The 18,270-nt window shown below is 40.5% G+C and overlaps 1 long non-coding RNA gene across 1 annotated transcript; it reads left to right on the top strand.

Annotated features, from left to right (window-relative positions):
- Positions 1 to 824: 824 nt before the first annotated feature.
- On the top strand, positions 825 to 1,789 carry LOC120792443. The gene is made up of 3 exons (XR_005707813.1): positions 825 to 929; positions 1,259 to 1,376; positions 1,653 to 1,789. It is a non-coding gene; the product is annotated as an uncharacterized LOC120792443 (long non-coding RNA).
- Positions 1,790 to 18,270: the final 16,481 nt, after the last annotated feature.

Here is an 18,270-nt window from a genome sequence, read left to right as displayed (position 1 = left end):
CTTTTCTAACCCGTTGTTCCCTGGTTTTTGAGCGTCAGCACTCAACCTTCTATTTAGACTGTGCCTTCATTGCATACTTTATAACCCTCCTTACTTGGAAAGCTAAGGACTGGGCAACTGTCATTTGGGAGCAACAGTCATAGGTCTGCAACTGCTACTCCTCCTTTACCGAAGGTTCTCCTTGTTCTCCTCCTTGTCCTTCTCCTTGACAACAGATGTAAGGCAAAGCTAGCAGGCAGGCAAACAGACTGGCAGATATGCTTGGCAGGTAAATTTTCTGGCATAAAGGCTAGAAGTATGGCACATCAACAAACCGTGGACAACACAATGATCCAGTGGGGACTGGCTGTCAGTGCAGGACTGTTGTAGTCAAGTAACGATGGCATGATGACAGGCAGGTGTGTTGATTCCCAGTGACCAGCAGGTGTGCAGAGAGGGGTGGCGAGATGGCGAGGGGGAAAGGGGAACGGACAGACAGACAGACAAAATCAAAAACACACCTCACTCATACTTAAAAAGTTGAAAATAACAGAAACAAACTCACACAAAAGGCAGGCAGCTGTCACATAGGATGGATCTTGAAACTCTTGCAGTGTGGCTTACTGTGCTGTAGTTTTCCGAACATCTGCAGCGGAGAGTGGCTGGAACAATGAAGCTCTCATCTCCAAATTCCTGCATGGGCTGTCAGATGCAATTAAGGATGAGGTGGTTTCTGCAAGCTTTGACAATGACATCAACAAGCTCATCTATCTGGCCATTTGGGTGGAGAATTGTGTCTGTGGAAGCAGGAGAGAGGGTGCCATTTTCCTCTAGACCCAATTTCCCTGCCAGCTATTCCCAGATTCCCATTCCTCGTTGCCTTCCCTAAACCTCTCCTGAGGGATCTTCTATTACACAGCAAGATTATCTCCATCCCGACCTGAGAATTGGTGAGTCCAACTCCCCGAACCCATGCAGCTGCACAACACCAGATTATCCCCTGCTGAGCGTGAGAGAAGAATCAAGCTAAGATGTTGTATCTGCTGCAGCCATACCAGACATTTGAGATCAACCTGCCTTGAGCTACCAGCAAAAGACAGGGCTCATCAGTAAAAGAGGGGGTCCTGGTTAGCCAGATCAGCTCTCTTAATGACCCCTCTAAAAGCACTTGTGTACCTGTAAATTTGATATGGAAGAATCAGTTGCACTTTCTGCATGCTATCACTGACTCTAGTTCAGATAATTGTTTTTTGAGATTCATCCCAATTTTCCTCCATAGGGATCTCCAATTTACCCCTTGAGACTCTGCTCTGGACAGCTCATCTGCACAGTAACGCACAACACAGTTCCTGCATCTAAGAGTGTCCGGAAATCACCTTGAGATGTTACAATTCCAGGTCACTGATTCTCCTTTCATTCCTATTGACCTTGGTCATCCCTGGTTAGTCATGAATAATCCTCCCTGTTGAATGGACTGTTGGGTACACTCTTGGATGGAGTTGATTTTGCCATTCAAAATGCCTTTAAGTTTTTTCTGTGTCCTTCCACTCCAGACCTGTCCAACATGCTGATCACAAGGAGGTTTTCAGTAAATGACCAAAGCAACCAAACTTCCTCTTTATCAACCCTATGACTATGCTATTGATCTTCTCCCATGTGCTTCTCCTTCACAGGGCCGAATGTGTCCACTCACTGGGCCAAAGAAGGTGGCTATGGAGATGTACATTCAGGAATCTCTGGCTTTTGGTTTTTTCCACATATCCACCTCTCCTGCAGGAGCCAGCTTCTTCTTTGTTGGTAAGAAGGATGGCACACTTAGACCAGGCATTGACTTCATATGACTGAATCAGATCACAGTTAAAAAACAGCAGAAATGAAGATTCAACAGACCAGGCTACGTTTTCCCAGTCTTAAACTATCCCGTTTTGGTGTGCCTTTGCCCACTGCAGCCTCAGATTTCTGTTCTTGGCTGACAGGATTGGAACCTGACTTGGTCTTCTACTGTTGTAGCCTACGGGTGTTTTAATGAAGTCCAACATGATTATATGTAACAAACATATTTGTGAACATATACTGGATAGTCCATTATTTAATATCATGTTCATATATGGCCAAATGTCAGATTTTTGGTTTACACAAATGCCGAGCAGAGATGCCACAGCGGACAGGAAGATGGTTGTACTTCACCTGCATTCACACAAAATCGGCAATGCTGTACCTTCCCGCTGGGTTGTGCAGAGCTGTGCAGAGGTGTGGGTGTTTTTATTTGTGCTTTAGAGAATAACCACCGTGAAATAATCAGAAAAATAATATTTTTTTTCTCTGATTCACTGCTTTGTTCCCACTTACGCCCCTTCCCCTCTTCATTCATTCATCTAGCTCGCTCGACCACTGCTCTCTCTCTCTCTCTCTCGCTCTCTCTCTCTCTTTCAGTGGTTGAGCCGGAGAAGAGGGGCCAACTTTAAAAGGTGTGTTTACAAACAGCAACTGACAAATCCTGCATAGTATACCTTTAAGCTGCTAAATTCATATCTGTGTAGTTGCCAATGTTGTCTGTCTGTTGTTAGGTGATGAGCAGGTAGATTACAGTGGGTTTTTCAGAACTTTTTAAACTGAAAACAGCTGCCTGCTGTGTCTAGAAACAACACTATGAGAGCGGTGAGATTGAACCAGAACAGTGAAGTTGAAGGCCTTCAAACCAACACAGTGAGCTTAAAGACGCTAATAAAGCCTCACAGACCAGAGGGGAACTGCCGACTAAGGTGAAAATTCTTGGGGGGGGTTTGTCACGACAAGCCACACCGTTCACATTACACATTGTCATTTGATCCATTGTTATTGTAAAAATATTGATTAGAACAGCGTAAACTAGGTAACATTCGAATGCTGAAATCTTCAGAGGACAATGCAAATTCCAAATACATTTTGAACTAAGACAAAGTTTTGGCAATGTATGGGCTACATGCCGATACATAATTTCTTTTGTCATAATGTTGTCATAATGTTGCTTTGTAACCTTAAAAAAATCTTTGCATTCGTAAAGTTTTTAGTCTTTTCTATTAACACTCATACATGAATGGACCATTAGCCCTCCAAAGAGATATATGTAAACATACACCTACAGTATGCCTGGTTCAAACCGTAGTCTGAGAGGTCACACGGGGTTCAAGCCTTTGATCATCCTCCAGTACCTAAAACAGTACAGTCAGCTGCTGGCTAAAATAGTCTGAGCAGCTTCAGGTTGTCCTATAAACAAAGAAACCCAGAAGAACAGATCTCTATAAGACTGAGAGAAGCCAGTTCTCTGCCCAAACTACTGAAGGCAGAGGAGCTGAGGTTACTTCTGCTTCATTCTAACATAAATATCAAATTACTTCAACTATAAATTACATGTCTAATGGCTTAAATTGTGGCGTGTTTTAAGAATCAGCGCATTACTGTCAAATGAATTGTGGTACCTTAGTATTGTAAATATTTACCAATTAACTTTATTGGAGCAACATACTTTACTCTCACATGCATGAACTACTCTTCTCCATCTTTGCCTCTTCCTTTCTTACTTTTTTGAGTGTTACTGAAACTGTATGATTGGCTGTAGTCTTTCAGTTCATTTAAAGTTCATTTGCTTTGTTTTTTATTTATTTTTTTAATCTTTATTGGGTTTCTTTCTTGTGCAGCTCTGTTATCGTATGTTGTCTTCCACGAAAACATTTTTTCCATTAACAATTAAATTGCAGCTGTGCCCTATAAGCTAAATCTTCTGGGTTCAACTTTACTATACACTATTTTTGTGAAGGTTAACCAGATTATTTTGGTTTTGGTGAGGTAATTCTGACTTTATCATTACATCATGGCCTTAATTGACTCTATGTGGTCCTAGTGTTAATTTTGTCAGCTATTTTTAGATTTTGTCTTAGTCCTGAGATAAAAAGTTCATGTTAGTTTTAGTCAACCTCATCCTGTTTATTTTTAGTCAGTTTTAGTCGACTAATACTCTGGATGTTTTAGTGAAGTTTTAGACAAAATCAAGAATGAGCTTTTCAGTCATACTTCAGCACACTGCTTTAAAATAAGATTTCACCCAACTGATTTTCCACTAAAAAAAATTACAACAAAAATAAGCCACAAAATGACAGGTAGTATGAGTAAGAATGCTGCTTTGCCGAGAGAGTGTCTGGTCTGATGTTATTAATACAAACACTACATCCAGACGTGAAAGAGGATAAAGCAATTAAGTGTGGAAAGATGCAACAACATTAGCAAATCCAATGGAATCTAACTCTTGCAATATGAGTCAAGTTACCACAAAAAAGAAAACCTTTCACATTTAAAAAGACCCTTGTACAACAGCCCTGCAATAAATCCTACACTTATAATGTACAGTTTTGTCAGGACGGTGCCAGGAAAGATATTCATTTTATTTTGTAATTTTTTAGTCTTAATTAGTAGTGCTGTACTAGATTGTGTTATATACAATTAAAAATGTAATCAGTAAAAAATAAAAAAAATTAATCAAAGAAAGAAGCATTAATAACCTCAATTTAAATCAGGGTTGAACAATAATCACTTGATATGCAAAATATAACCAAGTCATTATCATCGATCGATCAGCACTCAATGAGGAATTAGCATTCAATCATAAGCAAATATCAAAGCCTCAAATCAATCATTAATATGAAAAGTATTTCAAGTGTAATATGATAATAATGAAATTACTTAAAATGTAACAAAAGAATAATGATTTCTGATCAATTTAAATGTAATCAAGGAAAAAATCAAAAGGTCACTCAGTGCTTTATATAAATTTGGGATGTGGTCTTGTATCAGTATATGATAAGAAAATATCACATTAGGTGTCTGTCGCCAACTTTGTTGTTCAAATCATCATAAAGTAAACAGAACAATCATCATCCATCAATCAATGAAGTAATCAAAGTAAGTACAGTATGTTCATTACCAGATTAAAAGAATTTATCAAATATAATAATCAATCTGAGGATGAAATGTGAGTAATAATCAATCTAAGCATTAAAGTATAAGTAAAGTAAAGACAAATGTAAAAAGGCAGATTCCTGATCTGAAGCATACAGCCAAGACAAAGCTGGAGTGGCTGTGGGACAAGTCTGAGACTTAGCTACACATTAGCTGTGTACCTTGTAGAGGCTCATGAGCTGGGTGGCCGTGTACTCTTTGGTCTGGTTGAGAGGTTTGAAGCAGATGTCTCCAGGGGGTTTAGCTGTGTATGTGAAAAGACCAGAAGTCGTGTCCAGGTCATGAGTCCTGATCGCCACTAGGTTCCTCTTCTTTCACAAAATACAGTTATTGGTTGAATGCAGTAACATTTCATAAAAACAAATACTTCAAAAAGGATAACAGTTTTGCGTTTTTGCCCCAGTGTGAACACAAACTGACGATGTGGCCCGACATTGACCATTTGCAATAAACAGTCTGAGCTACAAAGGTCATGTTTATCATAATGAAGGTTTCTTCAGTGAATTTCTTATATTGTAAAAATTATAAGCCAAAGTCCAAACTTACACCCACAGAACATCTGGGGAGAAACCTGAAGATGGGAGTTCACAGACACTTCCCACCCAATCTTATGGCAAAAGGATCTGCTGGAAAGAATGAGATAACCTGCCCAAATCCAGGTGTGTAAAGCTTTTAGAGCCTAACCCAAGAAGACTGGAAGCTGTACCTCTAAAGTCCACTCATTAACACCTTGCATCTACAATGTTCAGCCTGTAAAAAAAAACAGAAAAACACATTGTGGTTTCAGGGGCAGTTATGGCAACTGTTTCTTGGTGAACAACAGCTAGGCACAGTGACTGTATTCGGCAGAGTCAAGCTAACTATTTCCGAGCTGCTTCCAAAAATGTTGCCAAATTGGACAGACACCAAATAACCTGATCAGAAACTTAGACCATCTGGGGGGTCCAAAAATGACATGGGAAAGATAAATTGAAAGTTTGGTGGGGAAAACAGATAAATGGGCAATAAATTAAGATGTTATACTTTTGTATGTATTTATTTATATATGGTATATATTTTTTATATATTTATTTTATATATTTTTGTTTGTCTTTTCTGTTTTATCAGTGTTATTAGATCTTAGCAAACCCCAAATTAATGGTTATAATATTGAACAGTACTGAAAAATTATTTCCACCAAAGCTCATGGATAACATTTTGCCCACCCACTTACATAAAATGTAGTTAAATCTGGCAACACTGGCTTTAACCCTGTCTCCTAAAAATGACATTTATTTGTTACGGATCATTTGATTTGCCTCAATACATTTTGAAGGAAATGTAATTGCTGCTTGGATTGAGTTCAGTGGCTACATTTTAAAGGAGTAAAGGAAGTGCAACCTTTTTGTGCCGCACACATGGTGGTTGGGGTGGATGGCCCTGCAAAGCACAGTGCTTAACCAGATACCAGCAGATACCTGAGGATGCCAGAGGCTGAGCTTCACATTCTGAGTCCTAACATGTGGTTACGTTTAGACCACAAGGATCTTTCAGTTAAATGTTGATAAAGTAGGCACATTTTGTTTTTGTCTTGTACTTCACGTTGCTTTTGACTTTTTCAATATTTGACCAAGACCATCTTTCCCTAAACGTAACCGAGTGCTGTGAGGTTCTAAACATAACCATAAACAAGGCCTTTGGTTTATGACGATGCTAGCACCTCTGTGAGGCTGTACTTAGGTGGTGCTTTGGTGGTGCTTTGAGCTTAATGTGAATGTCGGCATGCTAGCATGCTCACAATGACGATACTACAGTCCCTCCAGGATTTTGCTGTCTTTTTTGGGGGGGATTGTAGCAGCCTGAAAACACTCCACAGTAGCTTACCCTTTACAAGATATTGTTTGAGCTTATTTGTATTTAACTATTTGTTCTCTCTTTTGCCTCACTCAGTGATGTCTCTCTCACACACATGCTCTCCATCTCTGATTTCATTACAGATCCAACTTGATATTTTGTCACAGTTTGTCACACTATGTTGTTGACACCATTCATTGTAAAAGATAAATACACAGCTGGTCGCTCGCAAGGGCGATCACCATGTAAGCCTGATATGTGTTAAATGTTTAGTCAGGGATTATAATGTAATACGCTTTTTGTCAAATTTAGCGAATATCTCTTCATGGTCCACTAGCTGTCCTTTCTCTGTGTGTGCTGAAAAAGGATTTGGTGTTCCGACACAGCCTTGGCTATGTAGATGGGATACAAACAAAGTGGCTCGGACCGACAGTTCCAGCCAATCAGCACCCGGGGGTGATCGTGCTTGCGTTGGGGGGGTAAAAGGGGGCAGTGGGAGCGAGAGAGATTGAAATTCCAGGGCATGCTAACATGCTACACAACAGAGAAGGAGAGATGGCCGATTACAATCCTAAGAGAAAAAGGTCTGAGGAACAAAAGTTGAAGAAGAAGGGCTATGATCAGGCGAGGGGGAAGACTTTAATGGTGAGGCTTTCCAATGGTGGAGACTGAACGGTCAGACTGTGAAAGAAATTTAGCCCTGGACTTATCCGCTGGGACTGGTCTGAACCTCAAATGATAGGCACACAGAGATGGCCAGTAAAGAGACTGACGGACGGTAAAAACTTAAAAAATCTTAAGGATTTTTTAACGGTCTACCGGCCCACTGGGATTTGTCCTGCAATCCAACTATGACAGAGAGACCTCCAAGAGTGTAAGAGTGTTGATCCCAAAGGATCAACAATCTACCTTCCAGAAAATCGGATGCATTTCTGGCAAATTTTGGCCAGCTGTCTTGCAGTATGAGCAGATCCATTGTCTGAATTCCCACAAATCCATGTGAAACCACTTCAATGCGCTTGCACATGGCGCAGACGAGACATCACATTTTGTGGACAGAATCACTTGAGACCACGCTAATCGAGCTCTGGTGACAACACACTCGCTTGTACGATGTGTCAACAGAATTTTAAAAAATTGTAAAATTGTCAGTAGACTGCTGCTGTTGTTCAGCTGACTAGTAAGTTTTTCGCTTGTTTTAGGCTGCCATTAGCATAGCATGTAACACTAGCTGTGTGTATGTGAGAGTGACAGATATAAGTGGAACTGTGAAGGGTACAAATGTTAAGACAAAGGTGCCATCAGATGATTGTCCAAATAGTCTTGTTCTACAGCAGAAATAGAGTGAAATGTGTTTTTATCCCCTTTTTGATGAAAAGTCTTCGAAGTGAAACCTGAATCCCTCAGAATGCAGTTAGGAAAGCGTATGAAGCCAAAGGGAAGTTGCAGTAGTTACAAACCTCCAACATCCAAACGGCAGTGGATCCTCAGGCATCTTGACTTTCTGAGGCCCCACAGGATTCGTGTTTTTTTAGTGAAATCGTACACATATAAATTGGTGAGTACAATAGGTATGAACTGAGTAGGCAAGCTGCCATCTCATTTATATTCTTAATAGGACAACATTACGGCTTGAGGATGAGGAGTGTGAGGTGGACACAGGTCTGGTGACTGAGAAACAGGGGGGAGGAGGCTAATACGCTGCCTGGGACCCTGAATCTCCCTCCGCCTTGACGACTGTGACTTCTCACTCTAAAAGTTCTACGTCCTCAACACCTGGTCAGACCTCTAAAAGATTCCACAAGAGCAAGACCAAAAGGTCCTCTGATGCCACCCATCTAGAATTACTGAAGCTATCAAATATTTCCCTTCAAGATGTTGTAAAAAATGAACTGTTCCTTCATGAATGTTTGAGAGGTTTAATGTGAGCCTACACCACAAAAAAGATCATACATCTCTTGAAGCAGAGCTGAAATGATTAATGGGTCGACAAAAAAATAACCAGCAACTAATTTAATAATCGATTCATTGAAAGTGAAAAAGTCTGCAGATTTTCAGGTTCCAGCCTCTCAGATATCAGGATTTGCTGCATATTTTTGTCATATAAAAAAGTAATCTGAGTCATTTTCGGTTTTCAGCCAAAACAAGACATTTGAAGACGTCCCGTTGAGTTCTGTGAAGTTGTGATTGGCATCACCTTTTGATATTTCATACACCAAAAGATTAATCAATGAATCAAAAATAATCTGCATATCAGTCGATAATAATATAATAATGATTGTTGCAGCCCTATACGTAAGACAGAGGTTGTGCAGGCTACATTTGTTAGTCAGATGTGAATCTAAGTGTACTCTCTGTGGTCAGTTCAGTCTTTTAAAACACTAGACCATACTGCCTTAGAGGGAGAGAATTCCAGCACGTGAGAGAAGGTACCCACAAAACGGTTTCCTGCTCTCCCACCTGCCGCAGGCAGGAGTGCAGCCTCTCGTCTCCAAGCCCCTTCAATCAACCGGACTGTTGGCAGCTTCAGAATCTACATAGGCAGGTGGAAGGTGCGCGTCAGACCTTCTTTCTCACAAAAAGTTGTGGAGACACAGACACGCAAGGGTGATGCTTGATAATGCTCCAGGGAAATGGGAGATCAGAAAACTCAGAAGTGATCTGCCCAAATGCCAAAGGCATTTTCTACAACACGCCGTGTCCTTAGTGCTTGCTAGGTGTAGATCCTTTGACTCCTGTTGAGATTCTGAAAGGGATCTTCATCAGATAACATCTGAGTGGGTAGGTGTCATCACTGATGAAATATAAATACGATGTCACTGTTTGGCAATGGCTGCTGGGGGGGGTGCGGGGGTTGGCATGCAGCAGGTCTCTGCCCGTGGCAGCTCTCAGATCTGAGTATGCAAACACCCCAGCATCTGAAATCCTACCCTACGTGCCCACACTTGCATACAAAAAACTTGAAAGGTGCAATAACAGCAGCCATGAATGTGATGGAAAACCTGGATTTGCAATTATAATCCATGCTCCCACTGTTGGCAGGGGCTTGTTTGAAAACATGCTTACTATCGATTTCCCCCAGGCAAGTGGGGAAGCTGCCACACTGCCACTCAGCAAAATCTCTGGCAGTTGTTGGTAATCATTGTTGTAATCATATCCCAAAACTCACATCAACGTTTAGGGTGATTTTATTGCGGTAAAGCTGAGAATAGGGTGAAACCTGTATTTTGCCAGGCTCCATTTATTCCCATATTCCCTTCCAGATTATGAATACCAGAATAAACACAAAGTCAGTATTTTGTATAAACACAAAGGCATGAAGTGAAATATAAAAACCGTCTCCATGACCAGTTTTGCTTCCGATGCTGTACTGCAAGCTTAAAGAGTTGAATGTCTCACCTACCAAAGTAGGCACAGACCTCTGTCAACATTTAAACAAAAGTCAATAACAGTTTAGGGCTTACGGCCGCTTGTACTGATCAGAGACAAAATAAAAGGTGATATTACTGTCAGAGACAATACCGCGGAGGACGATGGGTCTCCTACCTCTGGCTGTGGGGAGCAACTCCTACCTGAAGGCAGCTGAACCCCTCGTGTGACGTGCGCAGAAGGTTGTGAAAATCCCCTCACACCGTCTATCTACATTACAGTATCAAAAAAATGACAACCACTGCAACCGGGCCTATGGCCACGATTTCAACAGGTAAACTAGTCGGTGCAGTTGAAATGGTCGGTCTGGCTGTGAAGAGAGTAATGGACTTTTTTCACAGCAGCGATTTTAATGTTTCATTTGCTGAATGCGATTAATTTTGTTTCTTCAGCATCTGTTATAAATTGTAGTGGGCTTGTTTAAATGATACTAGTGTAGTTTTTTGTACATTATACCTAACTGTAGGCTGCTCTTGTCATCGTTAAAACTGAACTTGAACCACAAATACGCTCAGCTGACTGGGGTATTGTAGAGAACGGTGCAGATTGTGATGCTGTTGAACTGCATTGTACTGTATTATAAAGAGAGATATTGTCATCATTTAACCTACCCCTGACTGATATCAATGGGATGGACAAAATAACCCAAAACCCTGAAATACAGCAGAAGAGCACCACAAACGTAATCCTCCAGAATGGACATACAGTTGAATCAGCAACGCTCCGACACAGTTTCAACACGGAATGAACATCGTAACCTTCATGAAGGAGGATTTATTACAGGCCTGGTAGATTAGACTGCATTAGTTTTAGCTCGGTATACCTAATAAATAGGTGTTTCATATCTACTAGTGACTATGTTAACTGGTGACCATCAGCTGGATGTGTTGGTGGCTGTTGATAGTTACGACAGCTTCCATAGCAAAAAAAAACAAAAAAACGATTCCAAAGACAAATTAAGTGTCTGTGTTTTGATAGCAGCCAAAGTGGCTTTTCACAGCTACATTACAGTGCAAGCACAGAAATTGTGGCTTCTGGCCGTGCAGGAAGCCGAAGCGTGCAGTGGGAGTTCACACGTCGCACAACATTAATAAAAATCGCAGTGTCGGCCCAGCTTTAGAGGCCAAGCTGGAAACTTAGGTCTCCCGCTTCGTGCTCAACATCCTTCGCCTTACTCGCTCTCCTCCCTCCTGCAGATATGCAACTGCTGCTTCTCTCCTCCTCTCTCTCTCTCTCACACACACACGCACGCACGCACGCACGCACGCACTCACACACACACACACACACACACACACACATTTGCATCTAGCAAGGATTTACCCTTTGTGTCTTGTGTTTGTTATGCTCAGATAATCTTGGCTGTGTAGTTGATGCTTTTAGTGTGTAAGACACCCCTGTTATGTTTGAATGACCGGCCATGATGGTCGTTCTTGCTGTAATATTATCTACACTAACCACCTATCGTCTCTGGTTACACACTTGAATGGTCTCGATTTTCTCATCTAACTCTTAGAAAATGTTCAAGTTTTCCTTGGCAGGTATGGTTACTGGTGTTTTTTATAAATGTAAGCAGCTTTCTTAGAGGCCAAAAAACCCAGACTTGCAGTATGATCGATGTTGACAAGTCTCTGAAACATGAAGATGGGGTCTAGTAAGGGAGCAACTGAATAAACTGAGGTTCTAATATTCTAGAAGTAGAGTTGATATTTGTTTTAGTACGTTTTTTGCTGTTTCACTAATGATGCCCACGGACAGCAGGTCATTGTCTCCTCGCCTTTTAATCCACCATGACCACATTGTCTGTTAGAAAGTCTTTATGACTGAGTCCAGCGGGAGCAGCCCCGTTAAATTCACCAGCTAAAGAAGTTTGGTGTGGTCTGACATATGGAGGCTGTTCACAGCTCACTGGTGAAACAACAGATACAGCACAAGCCAAGTACGCAGTCGGGGAAATGACTTAGGTAGACGAGGATTCCGGTTACGAATACAGCTGTGGATGTTGTCCTGACTGCTCAGTGCTTTGGCTGCATTGCGACAGCGAGGCGGGGAGCTGGTAACCAGCAATCAAGTGGCTGGCCTGGGAGTTAACCCCCTCTTGCTGTCGTTGCTATTCTCCATATTCCTCAATACGACTGGAGGTCATGATTTATTTACCTTATTTACTGCCACACCACTGCTTTATTGTCTTACTCGTCACATTTTAACTGATGCATTTCTTCAGCAAAACATACAAACTTGGCCCCTACAGTAAACTTGATCATCACAAATACTCACACTCTTCAGCCCCACCACCATGAACAAAAATCGAGTACATGCTTATCCCTTAACACACCATTCTCACTGTCACTATGATGTATATTACTATCAAGGTACATCTGATCCTGAACGGACAGAACCCTGAGTACTCCCTGCTACATCCTTGCTTCCACAGTCTTTTCAGAGCAGTAACAGGTGCATCACTGTTAGGTTACCATGTAGCGCCTCCCTATGGTCTCTTTAAAAATGGACACTAAGTCAACAGTTTGGTTATGTTGCCATCTGGAGGTGAATGATTCACACATTTCACAAATTCCCCAAAAATATGCTAAACCTTTGGGTAATACAGTTGGTTTGGAATTGTTTGTGAGACTACATGTAAAGTCAAGAGATAAAAATGTCCTTAATAGTGTTCTGGATTTTATTTGGTTGACATTCTTCTGAAGTTGCGGCTCCTAAACCTTGGAACTGTCTTCTGCTGGGCCCACAGTCTGTGGCCACCGTGACCAGGTTCAAAAAGTCGTCTTGCGTTGGATTTCTCACTTATTTTCATCCCTCTTTTATTCATTATGTCTCTATGTCGTGTCTCCCTTTGGCCTTTTCATTCATTGTGAAGCAGTTTGTGATGTCTGATCTAGAAAGGTGCTACATACATAAATTTGACTAACTCAAGGTATTAATCATCTGCGTCATCGTTTCAAAAAAGACAGATGTCAAAAAAGACAGATGAATCTTTTTTCATCTTATTTTATTCTAATTTAATTTATCATAAGTTCTAATGCCTTTTTCACTTTGAATTTTCTTTTGTATCTAAAGGTGTTACACAAGTAAAGTTGCCTTACCTCACCTATGAGCCACTAGTAGGCACTGCAGTCCAGCAAAGTGACATTGATCTGGTATTACATTAGACAACAGATTCTTCCTTTAATTGCCCTAATAGTCTCACGTAAGATACAGCATCTGTATGTTGTTAAAGCAGGTGAGAGGATTGTCCTCAGCTGGACTTTGTAATTCCAATGACATCAGAAAAGGAGACATTTCGAGATACATTTCAGGACCGTCGGCATAACATCCTCTACCATGAGTCTTTAAAAGAGGAAGCTTCTCAAGCAGGTATTTGCTCAAATCTACTTCGCACCTTGGCAGAGAAAAAACCAGTAAAACACCCATAACCTCAGTGCAAAAAGCACAAACACTTCTTGTTTCTACTCTATGCTCATTTTGGTATAACCAGTAATCCCCCTGTGTGTGACCAGGCTTTTTGAAAAATTTGCATAAACTGTTTTTGTAAGCTTGAATTGATTGATTTTGAAAAACAGACCACAGTCTGTTGAGTTGTTTTTTGTTTTTTTTCTGGCTGGCCACAGTGTCCTGAGATGATTTTTGTAATGTTTATTTGTTTCAAGATGTGAGAAGCACAATGAGGTCAAAGGAACCACTCCATATTTCTTCTAGTGGCATTAAAGATTTTTTTTTTTTTTTTTTTAAATAAAAATAGACAAAGATACAGAAAGTCAGTAAAAATACTTTTGGGGGTTCTGTCTCAGGTTTTGTCCTTTAAAGGGCAGAGAGCTCAAACGTATGTTCTCAGAGCTGCAGGCTTGTGTGTGTGTGTGTGTGTGTGTGTGTGTGTGTGTGTGTGTGTGTGTGTGTGTGTGTGTGTGTGTGTGTGTGTGTGTGTGTGTGTGTGTGTATGTGTGTGTGCATTTTATTATGTAAGAAAGAAAGGAAAACAAGACTTAGAGAATGAAAGGTGGAGACTGCCTCCAGAAAACAAGCAGAAACTGGGCTGTGACAAGAGATTGCATAACCTGTCGAGGACAAAGAACATGTGGTCTGCATGTAAACCTGCCCGTGCTGCAAGCTGATACTGATGTGAAACAACACTTAATTCATTTACTGCTCAAAAAACGATGGCTGCATGCTGCCGGTCAGGAGGGCGAGTGGGTGCTGCGGCAGCCCCACGCTAATGATAAAGCTGCATAGATATTTGCTCTGGAACAAGATGGAAGTCACCAAATGACGGCGCCGCTGTTACTGTCGTCTGTAAATGTCATTACTGACTGAGGGGATTAGTGCAATTAACGTTTGCTTGATTTTTATTTGTGGAGCTGAGTGCACAAACTGTAGCACAGAAAAGCGGAGTACTGACAAAACAATCTCAACTCAAAGACCATTTAGTAACTGTTCCGGGGCTTTCAGTCAAATCACATGATCTTCATTAGCAGATGGAGCAAATCTGAATGTATTTGCAAGGACAACAAGTTGTAGTTTGTCCGGCCCATCACAACTAAATGGTGTCCTCAAACAAAGCTATATTAAAGCATAACTCTATGACACTGATTAAAATGAATAAATGCTCTTCCATGAGTATAACTGAGAAAATCCTCTTAGGCCAAAAAGAAAAAAAAAAGCCTATAAAATACACTGTCACAAACGCTTAAATGTGGCCACTTTTACAGCCGAAACAATGAATCAGTACGTCAGTCCACAGAACATTTATCTGAAACAATTTTGCTTTTTCCAAAAGTCCTTTTTCAATAAGAACCATAATATATCTCTGGTTCCAGCTTCTCTAATCTGAGGAATTGCTGGTTTTCTCTGTTTTCTATCATTGTAAATGGAATATTTTGGTTTTTCGTCTGAAAAAAACAAGACATGATCTTGCGGTGAAGAAAGATGTGCTGCACATTTTGCTCTACTTACGAAACTTTACAGACCAAAGAATTAATCAACAAATAGTTACACCACCAGCTATTTTTCTTATAGCTGTTGTTATGGCTCTGCCGTTTTTTGACATGTGCTCTTGCCTGGGGCCTTTTTCTTTCCTGAGTGCGTCTCTCGACACCAGAGCTCTAATGCGCCAACAGAGCAGTGATCTTCTAAATCTCCTCTAACAGTCAAGGATCCAGGTTAAACATATTTGGGTTAATGCTTTAAAATCACAATCTGATATCAAAGGTACCCTGTGGCGTTTCTGACCTCTAGTAGTGGGATGGAGCAGCTTTTTAAAAAGTTGGTCACTGTGCACGTGCCTGACGATGCAAGTGCATAGCGCCGCGCATTGACACCTAAATGTAAACAGAAACTTTGTGAGTTTACACAACGATCTCCATCAGCAAAGAGATTCTGCTCAGTTCTCATGGAATTTTATCTTCAAGAAAAAGTTTTTTTCTGAGCATTTTAAAGACTTCTCGTCCACATTGGCTTAAATATTGAACGTCTAACATGCATTAATCTACAATTCTACAACAACTGAGCAAATTCTGGCTGCTGATGAAGATCATGTGAAATCATGGAAAGTTCTAGAGTAGCTACGAAATGGACCTGGAAGTGAGATTGTTTTGTAAGGAATAATCTTTGAAACTTATGCTTTTGGACTTCATTTCACTCGAATGTCAGTTTAAGTTCAGCAAATTTACCACCTATGTACAAGTCTTCAATACTCTTCCCGGTTTAATACTCTTCTTTGGATGATGTGTTAAAGGAAGGTATTAAACTGGTTTGAGTTGTCACCATAGCAACTCATGACTTCTCCGGACTATGCCAGCAGCTCACCCCCCCCTGGGTGCAGTTGTTACAGTGACACTGTGAGTGTGTCTGTTCATGTGCCTGGATGGCGGTAGCCCTGGCTTCAACACAAACACTGCCCCGGCCCCCAAAACACAAAGAGTGCTCAGCGGAGGGCCTCCAGCCAGTTCCACTGTCGGTACGGACCATGCACAGTCAATGCAAAGCAACTTCTCCAGTAATCCAGAAATAATACAAATCTGCTGACCTCTTGCTCTTCCCTGCGAATGTCTTCATACTGCATGTGAAGGAGGAGACAGTCCAGATGTCCGTCTATGTTATCCATGATGACCTGAGGCGCCTCCTCGACCACAATCACAAGTCTGGGAGTCTCAAATTGAAATTTTATTTTCATTGGACATGCATTTATTCATTTAACTGAACAATACTGTTTTCGGGGATCAAAGTATTTCTTCATTTAAAGGTAGTTTATGGATCCCAGGGGACCTCTGCTACTGAATGGTGGCCTGGCAAACCACCAAAGCAACATTTCAATTTAGAGTTGACTGTTGAGTTATACTCTACTTCTGAGGCTTTTCCTCCCTAGCAAAAAAAAAAACACAGGTAGAAACACAGAATAGTAATTTAATAGTAAGAATAAGTAATAATAATCAAGTAGTCGCTTCAAGTCATTTATTAATGAAATCTCAAATATTTTGTTTGTTTTATATTGTTGTAAACCCCAAATCCCTGGGTTTTAGATTGTTGGTCGAACATAATAAGACATTTGACAACATTGCTTTGGAACATGTAATGGATGTTTTACTAGTGCCTGACATTTCACAGACTAAAAGATTAATTATTATTAATCGATTAATCAGTACAATCGAAAATGAAAATACAATATACGTATTGTATCAATCTAAACTGTTTGTGTTGAGCTTGACAGTTTATTCTTGACTTTGGAAAACTGTGAAAGTAATCTCCATTCAAAGTCCCCTTACTTGCTAGTTCTCGAACTTTTGACAGCATCACACTGTTTTCATCAGCAGATGGAGTTTGCTTAGCTGTCATGGAACTGCTGGTGTTTTAACTTTCCATTATTCCTTTGGATCATGTGATAACAAAGCTCAAGAACAAGCAAGTAGGTTGACTTTGAGTGGAGAGTGTTTTGTCAACTGCTGTCTTCAAGGTCTGGAATGTAGTTCTAAACTTAACTTTAAACCAGTGCCAAGTCCTTGAAGTGCTTAAAAAGATGGAAAGATTCATCAACAACTACGCAACTCCATCTACTGAAGAAGAATGCGTGATAAAATCAAACGCTCCAGAACAAGTAAGTACGCTATAAGAGAACCCAGTGTGGAGAGTTTTGTCAACTACATTAACTGAGGCTTTAGATCCTGGTCACCTCACAGTCTGATATTTGTTTCTTGGCACTGAGAGAGGCAAAAATAATTATTAGCACGAATCACACTTAACATCTAATAAGGTTTTCTAAATCAAATTTAAATGAATTAAGGTAAAAAAATCTGGAATGTTCAAATTGAAACTGTAAACAACATAGTAAAGGTCTAAGGCCGCAGGCTTAGAGACGTCAGGAGAGTTAGAAGTCAGATGAGGACTTAAATATCATATTTAACTGAAAGGAATCCAATTTATTCAATGCAGATTTTCAGCAAAAATACTATCAAAATACTATGACATTTATTCACCCGTATCCCTCAGTGCTTGACTAATCCATTGCTGCTTACAGTTTTATCTGTAAATCCGATTTTGGAGGATTTTTCAGCAATGCAAAGTTTCCATCCAACAGCCTCCCATTCCTGCTTTGTTGTTAGAGAAGTGGAGCTGAACAGCGACTGTTCCAAGAAATGGGTCTGATCTTTATTATGGGGCATTGAGATGTTTTCATCCACACACTTTTTGTTGTTGTTGGACATAAATCATGAACCTGCAGGCAACAGCAACTTGGCGGAGAGCTGACAGAGCATAGCAAATGCAAAACCTCTATACAAAGGGGCAGAAAACGATAAGATGTAATTCACAAATGAGCTTGAGGAAGCAGAGTACATTTCTGGTCAGCCTCCAGAAAGCTAGAAAAAGGCCTGGGATAAATTTAAAGTTAAGTCTCATAAAAAATAACCAAGCAACTTACCAGCCCCTTGTAAAATGTACAAACCACCTCAGGGCAAGAAAATAATGAGTGTGAACAACACTTGAAGATTTAATATATCATTTTTGGTAACTTTATTGTTTTTGAAAATATGC

The sequence above is a fragment of the Xiphias gladius genome, chromosome 7 (genome assembly GCF_016859285.1).
Source record: "Xiphias gladius isolate SHS-SW01 ecotype Sanya breed wild chromosome 7, ASM1685928v1, whole genome shotgun sequence".
Classification (NCBI taxonomy): domain Eukaryota; kingdom Metazoa; phylum Chordata; class Actinopteri; order Istiophoriformes; family Xiphiidae; genus Xiphias; species Xiphias gladius.
This window is presented reverse-complemented; position numbering and strand designations above follow the sequence as displayed.